This window comes from Chlorocebus sabaeus, chromosome 10, assembly GCF_047675955.1.
Source record: "Chlorocebus sabaeus isolate Y175 chromosome 10, mChlSab1.0.hap1, whole genome shotgun sequence".
Classification (NCBI taxonomy): Eukaryota; Metazoa; Chordata; class Mammalia; order Primates; family Cercopithecidae; genus Chlorocebus; species Chlorocebus sabaeus.
The window spans coordinates 35,080,673-35,096,486 of NC_132913.1; positions in this window are offsets into that span (position 1 = coordinate 35,080,673).

Consider the following 15,814-nt stretch of genomic DNA (forward strand, 5'->3'; position numbering starts at 1 on the left):
TGTAAAGCCACATCCTTAATCTGATCTTTGCCAAATGCTTGGATCTTAACTGGTTTTGGAATTTTTTTCAATCTTACTTCCTACTGATAGGAGCTGATAGGAGCCTTTGCCAGCCCATCAAAGCCCCAAATTTCTAGACTCTTACTTTCATTTCTGCTTGCTAAGTGGCCAATTCTTTCCTGATCTGATCTTTTAAAAATATTTTTCAGAATGCAGCCAATAGGAGTCAATACACATGGATACTTTCTTTCCATCCACTTCCTCTAGAGTTATTCGCTCAACAGGGATGTCATCTGCCTCCCAAAATATAAGAGGTGATACTTTTACAAAACCATTTACTACAGTGTAACATGGAGTGCTATCTTTTAGCTTCTAATATCAGTTTACTGTCTGCTCCTTCCCCTGAAAACTGCTAAGCCAATGCCATATATTTTCCCACAAAACATGCCATGAAAAACCCATTTTCTTGTCTTTGCTCATGCTTTTCTTGCCTTTTGGAATGTCAACCCCATCCTTCTCTGCTTATCAAGCTAAGTCCTACGAATTCCTCAAGTCTCTTCCATGTCCTCCTCTGTGGAGTTTTGTAAGTATTGCAGCCCACCTCAATTCTCAAGTACTAGAACTCACTATTTTATAATATTATTTTAGCATACTATCCTTACACACCTTTTATGTAGCTTTTTTCAGTCCCCAATAGACTTAGAATAAAATGTATTTTAAAATATTTTAAATACATTTTATTCTAAGTATTTCTAAACTTCTCGGGCTTTCAAAATTCATTTGGTGGCTAGAATATGTTTGCACGAATTACCTGTTTATTTACTTCTTTCAAAGCCATAAATTGGCAAATCTTTTTTCAGTGTGGTGTCTAGATATGGCCTTCCCTGGTCAAAAGTGTGAAATAGATAATGTTGTGTAGTCTTTCAAAGCTTTTTCCTGCATATTTTTCCTTTAAAAAAAAAAGTGTACTCTCTGCCACCTTCCTACCACTGCCAGGGTATCAAGGGCTGCCTTAATTGCTGAATTGTGTAGTTCTATCTGGGATAGCTCCTATGACCATAGATATTCTTCATTTTTCTCATCTCTTTCCCCTAAAAAATATACTCGTCCTCTCTCCCACCTCCAGGTGTCCAAACTGAATCTGATAAATAATTTTAAAGTAAGGTATAGATGCTCAAGATGGCAGCAGTTTCATGGTTGCAGTTTCATGACATTCAGGATTGTTTGTGCAAATTGTAGGCAGTAAGGTAACACTGGAAGTGGGAGGGCAACGTGTGAAGAACTTTGTATGTCCCTCAAATAACAAACCACATGGGCTAAACTCAGTGGTCCAAGGGTATCCAGTAAAGTATCATCAATGTAAGGGGAAGAAAGTTCCCCTTAAAATCGATTTGAGTAGTAAAACATCATAAAATGAGTACTCTGTAGAAATAATTTTAGTATTGAGGATTTGTATTCTTGTTATAGCTATTGTGGCTGTATATATATTAGTCTACAGTTATAAAACAATTGCATAGAAGCTGAGCAGCTACTTAATATAAAAGCTTATTTTAAAAAATAATCATTTTCTGACTTATAAACATCTAGTAAGAGAGATGTAATAACAAGCAGTGCTTTAGAGAACACCTTTCTGTTTAACAGTAAATTCATCTAATAGAAAAATAATGACTAGATTTAAGCATGAAAATATCTACCTTCTCTGCAAGTCAGCTGGATGGCAGGGCCACAAATATAATGACCCAAGCCCTCCAGACATAGTCAAGCCAGGCACTGACCGCTTCTGAGAGCGAGCTGGAGATGGGCAGGCTCTACTTTTAGATTATGAACCTCATGTACCTGGAGATGACCGTGTCTCATTGATTCTCCTAGAATACTTTTGCATAGTACCATGTGCATTTTTAACACTCAAATTTCCTTCAATGCTGATATCAAAAAGCTTTTCATCTCTGCACAGCAGAGAAACCTTCACCTACACTCAAATGTTCCCATATCATTTAAGGCCCAGCAGCTGAGACGTCTTCCCCCACTCCATCATAAAATATTTTATTATGTCAATTATGGGAAACCCAATCACTCAAATAATTCACAGTGAGCTGGAGCAAAGTACGTGGAGAACCATGGGGAATAGTCATAAAACTGGCAATGGATGTGAGTACCATGGTATAAACGTCTTTCTAATTTCAATGATTCCTGATTCCTAAAAATAAAGGAAATTAATCATTCATTCCTCCCTTTTAAATGCAAACCTAGATATAAATGGATTTAAATAGAGGAGTTAGGTTGAGCATCATAATCACCAATTTTCATTATGGATGAGGTCAATTCAAAGAAAGAAGAAAAAGACAAAAACTAGCAGCATTCTCCTTCTGTTTCTCTCTTTCTCTCTGTATATAGGTAGTTCTCTATATATCTCTAGCGAGAGAGAAATATAAACATACACACACACAGTTATCCCTGGTATCCCCAGGGGATTGGTTTCAAGACCCACAAAGATATCTAAACCCTCTGATGCTTAAATTCTTTACATAAAATGATATAGTGTTTGCATGTAACCTACATATATCCTCCCATATACTTTAAATCATCTCTAGATTACCTATAATGCATAACGCAATGTAAACGCTACATAAGTATTATAATAGTCATTATACTGTATTATTATTTGTGTTATTTTTTATTGTCTTATGATTTTTATTGTTTTTCAAAAATATTTTAATCCTCAGTTAATTGCAGAAACTGCCGATACTGAGGGCCAATTCTGTGTGTGTGTGTGTGTCCGTTAGCAAATCAAGCTTCACATATTTTTATTTGATTTTTGAATAAAAGTTATTTAAGGATCTTCATTATATAACGTCAAAATAGAAGACAGAGTTAATCTCTTCTTTCTTTCTTTCTTCCTTCCTTTCTTTCTTTCTTTCTAGAACAGTCCTAACCATTTATAGGTATTTTAAAGCACATCAAAGGATAAATTGCTAATTATAAAACTAAGGCATACTGATTACCTGTATGTTTCTTAGCTATATTTTTCTTTACCACACAAAACTACTATTTTAGTTTTATTATTCTTTTTGTTTTTCATTTCAACAATTTTGCCACCAACTGAATTAATATTAACATATTTGTGAATTTTACAAACAAACCAACCCCTGTAGAATTAAAAGTCTGCCTAATAGCCTTTTTGTTGTCAGAAATTCTTCTTTTCCACATCTTTGCTGTTACCAAAAAAAAAAAAAAAAAAAGCCAATCCCACATTTTATTATAAATGACAAACATTTTAAAAAGAAAAATTGGTTTCAATGATCCTTTCTCAATTCGTGGTAAAATAATTTCTCTGATACACCAGTGACAATGTCTTGGCACCATTCTTCATGAACACTTTTCTCTGTCCTATAATATCTAACCTCTCTGGCTTCAAATAGCTGAAGGCAGATGCAAAGTTGAAAAGAAGCACACCTTTATGCCTTTACGGAGAGAAAGAATGAAGTTCTGTGGCCACATGGCTTCATCTCTGAATGGGTGATTAGTCAGCTTTCCCTTCCTTGTGTTCTCTCCTCTGCCCTGGAATGTGCACTCACAAATGTAGGTGGTGGAAACAGGTAGGGTGACTGTCACAGGTTCAAACTCCCCTACCCGTGGCTGAGTCAATGGGATCTGTTTATGGCCTCAAACATGTTTGTGATGACAAAAGAAAGGAGAAAATACAAAGAAGGGACTTCTCTACCGTTGGCTATTTGAACACTTAAAGATATCCTGCACCCACCTCCAACAAGTTACTGTTCCTGCAGAGCCCTGTTCAAATTAGAGCTTTCATCTCCAAAGAGTGGCTTTTCTAATGGTCCCAATAGATAACCTACATTCTCACAAGAAAAACACATTCTCATTTATTTAAAAAATGTCTTATGTGCTTGGAACCAAAACACTCTTCTAAACAATATCATGTGGTGAAAAGCGAAAGGAATAAAAGATGTTTTAGTAACTGGGTTTTGTTGTGTTAAATGAAGTTTACATATTTATGTGGGCGTAATGATGTAATCCAATCTCAGAAAACTCATACATTAACAAATCGATGTTGGATTATATGCGTTCCCGAACAGTGACATTAACAATGCATTTATATAAAACGATAAAAACTGTTGACGAAAAAAAAAATTGCCACTGTTAAGAGAAGAAAAATAAAGACAAAGGCCAGCCATTCATATAAAGTATCTTGATCAATTCTCTGTTAGCTTAAAATTGAATTAGCTCAATTTTCTCCTTCCAGTTTAACAGGGTCCAGCAAATTCTCCTTAAGTACTCCTAAACCATCCTGAATCTTCTTTTCCAATTCTTATTTTTTTAATTGTACCCTAAAATTTCCTCTTTTTTAAATCATGTTCTATCGTATATAGCTATCTACATTTTTTTTGAACAATGTGAAAAATACACCCATTCATATATCCTTTCCCCAGTCCCAAGAACAAGATGGCACCTACTCTGCCTTCTTCAGAGGGTCTGTGTCCAAAGCTCACCTCAGAGCTGCCTTGGGAGAATTACTCAGCCCTCGTAGCAGCTCCACTGTTAGCTTCATGTGGTGGACAAGTTTTGCAGGGATGTGTGTGTGAGCATTAAAAATCATCATGTAGAAAGCCTGGCTTGAAGAACATACAGGATCAGATACTGTATGTTAGAGCAGCTACGATTAGACCTAGCTCAATTCTGCCCCTTCTTCCAGGGGACTTCAACAAATTGATCACTCCTTCATGCCCTTTCCCCAATAACACTAAACTCCTAAGTGGGAGGATTATGGCCTCAACGCCCCAACATTCTTTGCATTCCTCTTGCATTTCTTATGACCTCATCCAATCCTGTATACACAATGCAAATATTTGTTGAGCACTTACCATATGCCCAGAACTATTCTACTACCCATTTAACATATATGAGTATTATTGCATTTAGTCACATCAACAACACTATGAAGTAGGGATTAATTTTATCAATGTTTTTTAAAAGATAGAACCAAGGTACAAAGATGTTCAGTAACTTGCCAAAGTACAAATTCACTTTATAAGTAGAAAAGTCAGAATTTGAAGCCAGAGTCTGCACTTTTTTTTTTTTAAAATAAGAGTCTTGCTCTATCACCCAGGCTGGAGTGTAATGGCTCGATCTTGGCTCACTGAAACCTCCACCTCTCAGGTTCAAGCAATTCTCCTGCCTCAATCTCCCAAGTAGTTGGGATTACAGGCACATGCCACCACACCCAGCCAATTTTTGTGTTTTTAGTAGAAGCAGGGTTTCACCATGTTGGCCAGGCTGGCTTCGAACTCCCGACCTCAGGTATCAACCTGCCTCAGCCTTCCAAAGTGCTGGGATTATAGGCATGAGCTACCACGCCCTGCCAAGTCTGCACTCTTGACCGGTAAGCAACCCTTCTTCCTATTAAGCACACTAAGGGTGCTTAATTTTTGTTTGTTTGCTTGCTTAATCAATTTTTGACCTGAAAATGGGTGATTTCAGCAAGCAAGATCATGAAAATGGGAGAAAGCAGTTGAAAGGTCAATTGTTCAAATAGAAAGGTGCCATGGTTTGGCTCCATGTCCCAACCCAAATCTCATCTTGAATCGTAATCCTCACATGTCAAGGGAGGGATCTGGTAGAAGGTGATTGGATCATGGGGATGGTTTCCCCATGCTGTTCTCATGGCAGTGAGTTCTCACAAGAACTGATGGTTTAAAAGTGTTTGGCAGCTCTGCCCTTCCGCTTCCTACTGCCTTGAGAAGAGGGTGCCTGTTTCCCTTGTGCCTGCTGCCATGATTGCAAGTTTCCTGAGGCCTCCCCAGCCAGAAAGAACTATGAGTCAATTAAACCTCTTTTGATTATAAATTACCCAGTCTCAGGTAGTATCTTATAGCAGTGTGAACATGGACTAATACAAAAGAAGAGTATCCTTGATAACTCAGAAGTTCTGCCTTATATCATGTGTTCAGTCACCATGCGATGGCACCTCTTGAGCCAGACTGTGTTGTAGACATGCCATCGCCTAAATAACAACAGAAACTGCCTACCTGGCCTCCTTGTCTCCAGTCTCTCACACTTTCAAACCATGTTCTGTGTTTTTCAAATTGATGATATTAAGGGTTCTAATGTAGATTGGATCAAAATAATTTAGTAAAATTATTTGTATCTCTTATTTGTCTCAGAATTAAAGCTCACTGAGATAGGGACTATATCTTATGATTTTTATGTTTGCTATATTGCCTTTCAAGTAGTAGACCCTCAATAAATGTTGAAATTAGTTTAATGAGAACCTTGTCAGGTTTGGCTACTTTTCAAGGAGCTGAGTAGGGTGATCTTGATTGACAGAATATTCTGGAAAGCAGATACATGTAGATATATACCAAATTATGCCTATATACAGTTTCTTCCTCCAATTCTGTACTGTTAGGAATGTGTTCAGCTTCAAGAAATAGAAAGACTAGCTACATGTTTCAAACGAATAGTTTCTTCTTCTTACATAGCAAGATTAAGGGTAGCAGTTGCCAGGATTAGCTCAGCTGCTCAAGTATACCTGGGGACCCAGGCGCTTTCTATTCTGTCCTTTCATCATACTCAATGTATTGGCTTTTCCTCTGCATAATTTTTATCCTATGTTTGAATGGTGGCTCTGGACATCACATCCATAGTCAGGACAGAAAGAAAGTAAAGGGAAAACACCAGCCATTCCTTTTATCAGGAAAGCAGTACTTTACCAGAAACCTCTATTTCCACCCCAAGTAGGCTATTACTCATGTATCACTGGTCAGCATTCTGTTACATGGCCACCCATCTAAAAGGAAAGCTGAGGCAGTACATTGTCTTTTCCAGTCTTCCTAGTGAAAGGAGACAAGAGAGAAGGGGGATTGGAAATTGCTATGGTTTGGCCAACCAGCAGTGCCTGCCACAGACTCTTCCCTTCCCATCTTCTTTGCCCCCATAAGAACGTCGTCTCGGGGAAATTCAGATATATGTGCTCTTTTCACCACCTCTTACCAGTCTACATATCAAAACTAGTTGTATGGAAAGAATCTGCAACTTAGGGTAAATTCTGAGTGACAATGACAATTCTGGTATTTACACGTTAAAATTAAACCAAAGCCTTAAGCTAGACTCTATCAGTACTTCTCACCATATGCAACATTGACGCACATTGACGCTCGGGATGGGATAGGTCGTTCTGTGTAACTGACTGCTCATGCGTAACTGACTCCTCCTGCAAGATATTCTTCATTGTCCCTGTCCCCCACCCCAACTGACTGTAGTAATCCAAAATGTTTCCTTTTATTTCCAAATGTCTCATAAATGGTTCTCCAGTTGAGAACCATTGAGCTAAAGGAATGGACCTCCAGGGTGTGATGTCAGAAACCAACAGCTGGAGACTGGGTAAGAAATTGGGTTGGGAAAAAGTGTGACAATGACAGTCTAATGAGTCCATAAGACCTCCTCAGAACCCCTGAAAAGCTAATGCCAGCTGGAAAAAAAAAAAAAAAAAAAAAAAAAAAACCTAAATAACTTTTCATTATTGTTTGCCATTAGCTCTTCAGAAAGAAGAGATCATTTGGGATTCTTATCTGACCAACATCACTGCATTCCACAATCCATCAAAGACCATAAATGGAACGAGAACAGAGTTGGTAAAGTAGGTCTGCCACCCAGTTAAGGGAATGGCCAAGGCAGCAGGCATTTACACACACAAACACACACACACACACACACACACAGGCTATGCAGAATTTTTTTTAAAGTTATATTGCAATGTCATCTGCATACCTTACAGTTCACTCACTTAAAAGCATACAATTACAGTTTTCTTTCCAAAGTGGATTTTACTCGTGTCTGAGGACTGAAAGGTTGGGCTCAATGGTCTCTAAGGGATTCTCTCCAGCTTGCTGTGCTCTTCTAATTTTCTTATTTCTGGGAGAATAAAGGATGATGGCAAGAGGATTGCCTAGCCCTGCAATCAGTGTGTGGGCAGAGACTTTTGCTGCTTCACCACCCTGCACCCAGTACACTGGGAATGCCGTGCCACTGAGCAATAATCATAACAGTTATAAATACGTATTTAATAGTACCATCCTGCAAAGAGCTCAAAGATACCATTACATAAATACAGGAGTATTTCTTTTCATGTCTGCATTAAGTAGGTTGGGGTTAAGGATGAATATATTTACTTCACTGACAATGAAAATGAAGGCATTTGTTTTAGGTGGCTTAATCAAAGTTCCATCATTTTTCACTGGGGCAACTGCACTGATATTTCCAGTGAGAGTAATCTACTTTTGGCCAGGAGTGGTGGCTCACGCTTGTAATCCCAGCACTTTGGGAGACCGAGGCAGAAGGATCACCTGAGGTCAGGAGTTCTAGAACAGCCTGGCCAATATGGTGAAACCCTGTCTCTACTAAAAGTACAAAAATTAGCTGGGCATGGTGGCAGGCTTCTGTAATCCCAGCTACTGGGGTGGCTGAGGCAGGAGAATTGCTTGGACCCAGGAGGCGGAGTTTGCAGGGAGTGGATATCACACCACTGCACTCCAGGCTGGGCAACAGAGAGAGATTCTTTCTCAAAAAAAAAAAAAAAAAAAAAAAAAAAGTGCTCTGCTTTTATCTCTTAGGAGAATAAACTTTAATGGCAGTTTTCAACAAAGTTGAAGAGAAAAATTACAATAAAATACAATTTTTGTACAATACGCTTGATGTGCTCTTTCAAACTTGATCTTTTGTTTCTAACAATGAAGACTTATCACTTACGTAGCACTTTTAATCCACAAAGCACTTTTCAAATGTTAACTAATTAAACATCATAAGCACCCTAGGAATGAGAAAGTTTTTATGTTAGAATTATATGCTTTCTGTAACATGTATATTAATTACTTTATTTTGAGTTCATCAGAATATTAGTGACATCGATGAAGGAAATTTCATCTTAACTAATTAGCTGTCTTCTTTACATAAGGCAATAGAAAATGTTATTGAAAGTATTGATTAGATATTCTGAAATTTTCATTTAAATGGAATATATATGGCTTGAGACTCTTAATGTCTATTTGGTGTGACATTGTGAATTGAAAACACAATAAAGTAGCATCATTAACTAGGATTATTTTAAATCAACCATTGAGAGGGTAAAAAAAATCATCAACAATAATAAAAATTGCTAACATTTATCAAGCCTCCTCTATGCCAGATACATTTCTAAGTGGTTTGCATTTATCAGTTTAATCCTGGGAACAACCTTATAATCAAGTATACAATTATTCCCATTGTACCAATGAGGAAACTAAGGAAGAGAGGTTAAATATCCTAAACAAAGTTATGGTTAGGGTCCCAGAATCCATGTTCTATAATTATATAATATATTATTAAATTGTACAATAATATACTATCAGTGTCAGGACTCTGAGAGGCTGAGGTGGGAGGATCGCTTGAGACCAGGAGTTCAAGACCAGCCTGGGCAGTACAGTAAGGTTCCACCTCTAAAACATTTCTTTGTTTAATTAGCTGGACATGGTTGTGCACGCCTGCAGTCCCAGCTACTCAGGAGACTGAGGCAGGTGGATTTCTTGAGCCCAGGAGTTTGAGGCTGCAAATGAGCTATGATCACAGCACCGTACTCCAGCCTTGGCAAAAAAAAAAAAAAAAAATGAGATCCCCATCTCTTCAAAAGAAAAAAAGAAAAAGAAAAAGATTTTGCAATCTTAAAAGGCCCAAAAAGCTACTAGTATAAAATCTGTCCAGGCACCTTAGAAGTCTTAAACGTATTTAATTGTGAATATAGAAAATGAGCTAAAGTTCTGGCAATGTTTCAAATTTGTGGAAAATGATAGGTTTCATATTTTTCGAGATGATTTTAATGCTTAATATTTACTTTAAATGCACATATATTAAAAGTATTCTCCAACACCAACCACAGTTAAATTTTTGAATTTGTAATTTGTCTGTTAACATCTAAAAACAACTGTTAAACCTAACATTGAGTGGAGAAAAAAAGCCATATGTAAAATGTTTCCTGTAGATATGTAAAGTACCTAAAGATGTGTGTGGTTGTGTGTGTGTGTGTTTTACATAATATAAGCTCAGAACAAGTGGAATAAAATACTTATATCAGGAAAGATCCAAATCTAACCTCGGTAAGCATATACTGCTTCAAATACCATAGTAAATTCAGTGGGTATTCAATAAGCATTCTTCATGCATGCATCATCTATTGAGCTTCTGCTGTGAATCTTTGGCAAGGAAGAAGAAATTCTTTTTAAAAAAAATTGTCTAGCATCTTATCTATAATTGAGTATATTACTACAAATATCTTCATAGAAAAAGAAATGCTCACTTGTAGGATTCAATGTGCCAAGATACATGACTTAACATCCAGGTTGAATCAAAATAATGTGTCATCCTGCAGTTGTTTCATTTTACTATGGATTAGATGTATACTTCAATTCAAATAGTGACCTTGAGTTTATCTCACTAAAATGCAGGAAAAAACCTTAAGTTATGAATGTAAATTTCATGTCTTATACCCATGTTATAACAGTGGCTTCATTGTATCATCAATGTTTTAAAAGTCATCTTTGAGAAAGCTACAGAATCCTCACCTCCTTGTTGAACCAACTCAGAGCAAATTCCCCACTCTTTACCACTCCTTTTGCCATCCTTCTCCTACCACAATGCCCTCCCCACCCCTACCCACAGAGTAAGAGGCATACCCCTAAAAAGCCATATATGGTCAAAGACAAAAAAAATAGGTCAAATTTTAAAAAACACTCTAGCTATTATGTCACTTATTTGGAAGATACATGCATTATACCACTTTGTTACTTTTTCTCCCCGTAGCAGTTCCATCACTTCCATATTCCTGGAGGTATAAACATACACTCAAAACAGTTAAAAACAACAAAATTAGTCATGGAGTTTGCAAACCAAACATGTCAATGATATTTTGAAATGCTTGTTAATGTCAGCCTTATTAACCCTCCACTAGGAACAACTCATTTCTTTTTATTTGTCAGAAAGACAATTAACTATTTTAAAGGTATATATCACGATAGCAACAATAAAACTTGTAATGCTTAGATAGTGCATAGAAAATCAATAAGACATTTCACATTTACCTTCAAGACAGGAAAGTTTTTCTTTCACTTTCCCTTTGTTTTTTAACTACAGCTTCAGGAATAAGAAACATTGTACCTAATATGTGTGTTATGTAAGGCCAGTGGAGAAAATGCCCCTCACAGGCACTTGTAAATCTTAAGCAAAGCTTTCTGATTCAAGATATGGAGCCTAACCATCAAACAAATCTTCCACTTAAGAAGTCAATCATTTTGATAAAAAGCACCAAATTTGGTGATGTTAAAAGAAAGTTACAATAAAAAAAAGGAAATGTGACAAAACAGCAGGGCACACTATATTCTAACTTGTCTCACTAGGGAATTAATGTGCTGTAATGTTTGATCACAATCTAGTTGTTAAGCAAAATGATTGTGTAACAAATGAGTGTAACATAAGTGTCGTAAGGACTATCTAGATAGGGAGTGTTTCATGCCTAAGAAGGACAACATCCTATTTTAATAACTCTATGGTAGGAAGGCATTTGTTTAATAAATATTTAGTATTTTTTAACATAAAGGTAATGTTTTCCTTTGTGTGTCCACATAGTTGACATTGTATTCTGTATAGAACTATATTTGTATTATATTTATGAGTATGTATATAGATTTTTTGTCCTGCTTTTTTCATCTTGCATCTAACACCACATTTTCTTAAGAAAGAGTTTCGAAAATATAATTAAGGGATTCCTATTCTGCTACACAGCCTACGTCAAAAGGAAGGAAAAGAAAGAGTGAAAAATGGACAGCTAAAAGCAGGACTTTCATTTACCATCCCCTCAAAAAGATTCTTATCACCATTATTGATCACCTCAGGTTTAGGCATATAAATAAGGGTGTGGTATGTCAATACATCACTCTTTATGTTGCAGATGACAGAAAACCCAACTCAAACTGCCTTCAATAATAAAAGAAATGTATAAGGCTTAAGGAGTTGGTTTTCTCTGGGAAGGCTGGATTTAACAGCTTCATTGATTTTACCAATGAACCAGTTTATCTGTATTTTCTACGTTTTACCTTCCTTGGTGTTGATTTTATCCTTCCACACCATGTATCTGCCCCTAGCGGCTGCATGTGCAGCAGCTGCAAGTCTGACATCTTCAAAACACACCAGCCAAGACAAGAAAGACTTCAAAAGTCAAAGACAAATCTTTGGTTCAGGATCTCCTTGGTCCAGGTTGGGTCACATGCCTGACTCCGAACTAATCATGAGGGCCACAAGGATGAGATATCAATAATGCAATAAAGGCCCAGTCCATGACTGAGAATAGTGTCAAGCTCATCAACCAAACCATTGCCATGGTTTAGAATGGAGGAAGATAGAATGGGAAATGACAAGGATTGTGAGATGGAATAAAACCCAATAATAAAATCGTAAAATATGTACTCTATGCCACACCAGTATTGTTCCACTGTGGTTGCTTCAGATCAGACCTTCTTGGATCCATTGTCTTCAAAAAATAAAATGGGAAATGTTAAAAATGTGCAGATGATTCTTAGATGAACAACAAAAATAACAAAGTATTTGGCCTTCTTAGCCTAAGGAAGGAAAATCTGAAATCTGATCCAACAGATTCCACATGAATTGTTGTTTTAAAAAAGCTACAATCTACTTTGTTTTCCCTTTTGGAAGGACAAAGTTGTTGATCGCTTAGATTTTTCCCCGTGACTGAATTTTTCTTGCTGCTAGACTGCCTATTCTACCACAGAGCCAGGCTAGAATGCTCTATCGCTGTATTATGGCTTAGAGTGGCAGAATTAGCCAGGCCTCTTAGCTAAGCATATTGTCACTCACAAGTGTAACAACCACAACAAGGGCCAACTTCTATTGACTGCTTACTATGAGCTAGACAGTGTGCTAAGAGCTTTACATGCATGCTTTTTAAGGTTCACAACTCTGTCGGGTGGTAACTGTTATTATCCTCATCCTATAGGTGAGGAAACAAAGTTGAGTTTCTTCTTTAAGGTCACATCCTCTAAGTATTATAGAATTCCTTCTCCATGTCCAAATGAAAAGCAACATAATGAACCTATTTATAATAAGCCTATTGCAGGACTCTTGGATAAGGTACTACTTTTTTAAAAGAAGAGACTCACTTTTCTTGAGGATGTAATCATGTACTCTTTGAGGATGGCTACCAAGTTTTACGCTCTTTGAATGACTGTTACAGCTATCCTAGGACAATGACCATAATTGGCCCACATAGACTATATTAGTGGAGGATTAATCTGGTCAAAGATAGTCTTAAACTATTGTTCAAATATATCTCTCTATTTTGCAAAGACACATAGACTTGAGTTTCAAGATTTCTTTTCATACTAAGTCTATAGGTATGGATTTTCTCTTTACAATTAAACCCTTTTGTAACAGATAGCTATTTCTCCTTAACAAACTCCCCCAACACTCAAATCAAAAAAAATATAAGCATTGATTCTTTGTCATGTGTCTATAGGTTAGCTGGAGTGTCTTTGCTTCAGAGTGGACCAGGACTACTCTGCTTCACTGCTGAAGAGGTATGACTACCTGGGGTGTATATTTATCTTGGTGGAGCCAGAAAAGAAAGAAAAATAATCCTAGTATGGAACCATATGCCAAAACTTTGCTCACATCATATTCTCTAACATCCTGTTGGCCAAGGCAAGGTACATGGTCAAGATCCACATCAATGGGATAGGGAAATGTACCTCTTTTATGGAGGCATTTGACGGCGAAGAGACTAAATGTTGTCTGAACAATAATTTGCCACAACTCCTTAAATAAATGAGAAGAAAAGATTAACATGTATTAAGCACATACTCATTTATGCATCAATTTAGAAAATATTAAAGGGTATGTACAATGTAGCAATTTTGTGCTAGATACTGAGGCTGCAGTAATGAACAATAACCTAGTGACAAAACAAATGTTTATTTCCTTGTGAGCCGTAACAGCAATCCCGCTGCTAGACACACAGTCTTCCTTATTTTGCAGCTGAAGAAACTAAGGCATCAAGTGATTAAATAATTTGGCCAAAGCCACACAGATAGGTAGCAAAGGTGGAATATAAAGACTAATCAGCCTGAGTATAAAGCCTTAATTATTTCAACCTCATCAATTTTGTTTTCCAGTAATAGGTAAAATCTTACATGGCTTCAGAAATAAATAATGAAAAATACACCACCATGGGTATGAGTTAGGGTTCAATCAGGTAAGCAGGCCTAATATGAGTGATAGAGAATAAGGAATTCATTTATTAGAGCAATTGGCCCTTACACAGTTGAGGATGTCTGTTGCCTCTAGGTCTGGTGCTGAGCCCAAGGGCCAGCAGTCAGGAGGAGAAGATGGGTATGAAGTAGGAGAGATCAAGGACAAATGGGAACCTTTTAGGAGAAACTAAACATTCACCAAATCACTCATTACCTCAAGTTCCAGTGACTGGGTGACTTGTGGGATAGGCCAGCATCCTTTAGCATAGAGCTGTATGTGCCCAGGACTCTCAGAATCTGAAGGAGTCTAAGGGAGTTGTAGCAGCTGTGGGCCCAGCAGCTGCCCCTTGCCAGCAGCAAATCTGTGATACTGCACACAAACTGCAACTGCACCTGCCTGACAGCAATCTTCAAAACCTAAAAATGGTTCCCCTCCACTTCCAAACCCTGCCCAAATAATTATCATGGCCAACCCTAACCTGAAACCACATAGGAAGGGAATTTGAGGAAATTGACATGGTCCAAAGCCAGCATACTCTGTTAGAGCTCTTACTGTGAATCAATTAAAAGTAGTATTTGAAATAGGAAGATATAAAGTAAAATGATTCACTAGAACTTTCAAGTGCTGTAGTGTGGGAAACACTGAGAGTGATCGGAGAGTTTGCGTCCAGAAGCTTTTCCCCCCGCTTCTCTTTATTGTCACATTTGGGAGTTATTCCTTTTAGGGGTTGGTGACAGATTATGAGTACTTTTCATTTATTTAACATTAAATTTCATGCCTAAGGATTCTTTTTTTTTTTTTTTTTTTTTTTTTTTTTTCCAGACGGAGTCTTGCTCTGTAGCCCAGGCTGGAGTGCAGTGGTGTGATCTCAGCTCACTGTAACCTCTGCCTCCTGGGTGCCGGTTCAAGCAATTCTCCTGCCTCAGCCTCCCAAGTAGCTGGGATTACAGGCATGTGCCGCCATGCCCAGCTAATTTTTGTATTTTTAGTAGAGACAGGGTTTTACCATGTTGGCCAGGATGGTCTTGAACTCCTGACCTCGTGATCCGTCCGCCTCGGCCTCCCAAAGTGCTGGGATTACAGGTGTAATCCACCACGCCCGGCCGCTTAAGGACTCTTAACACTTGTTTTTTGTCAGCATAATTCCTCTCTGATGTATACTATTTTGGCTACAAGTGATAGAACTCCAACTCAAACTTGCTTAAGCAAAAAGGAGAAAATTTATTGGCTCAAATGCCTGGAAATTCAAGGATGACTCTTGCTTCAGGCATAGCCTCAATTCAGGAGTACAAATCGTATCATTAAGGTTAGGCAGTATCCCAACTATGCTAGCCTCTGCTTATAAGTGTGTGTAAGGTTCACATTTTCCTATGCCAAATGGACTCTCTTCGCATGGAAGAAAACCTAAGTGCCCGTATTCCCAAGTGTGCATCTTTATAGCTTGAAATACAAAAAATAAATGAGCCATTTCTCTTCCAACAGATACACACACTGACATTCCTGACAAAAG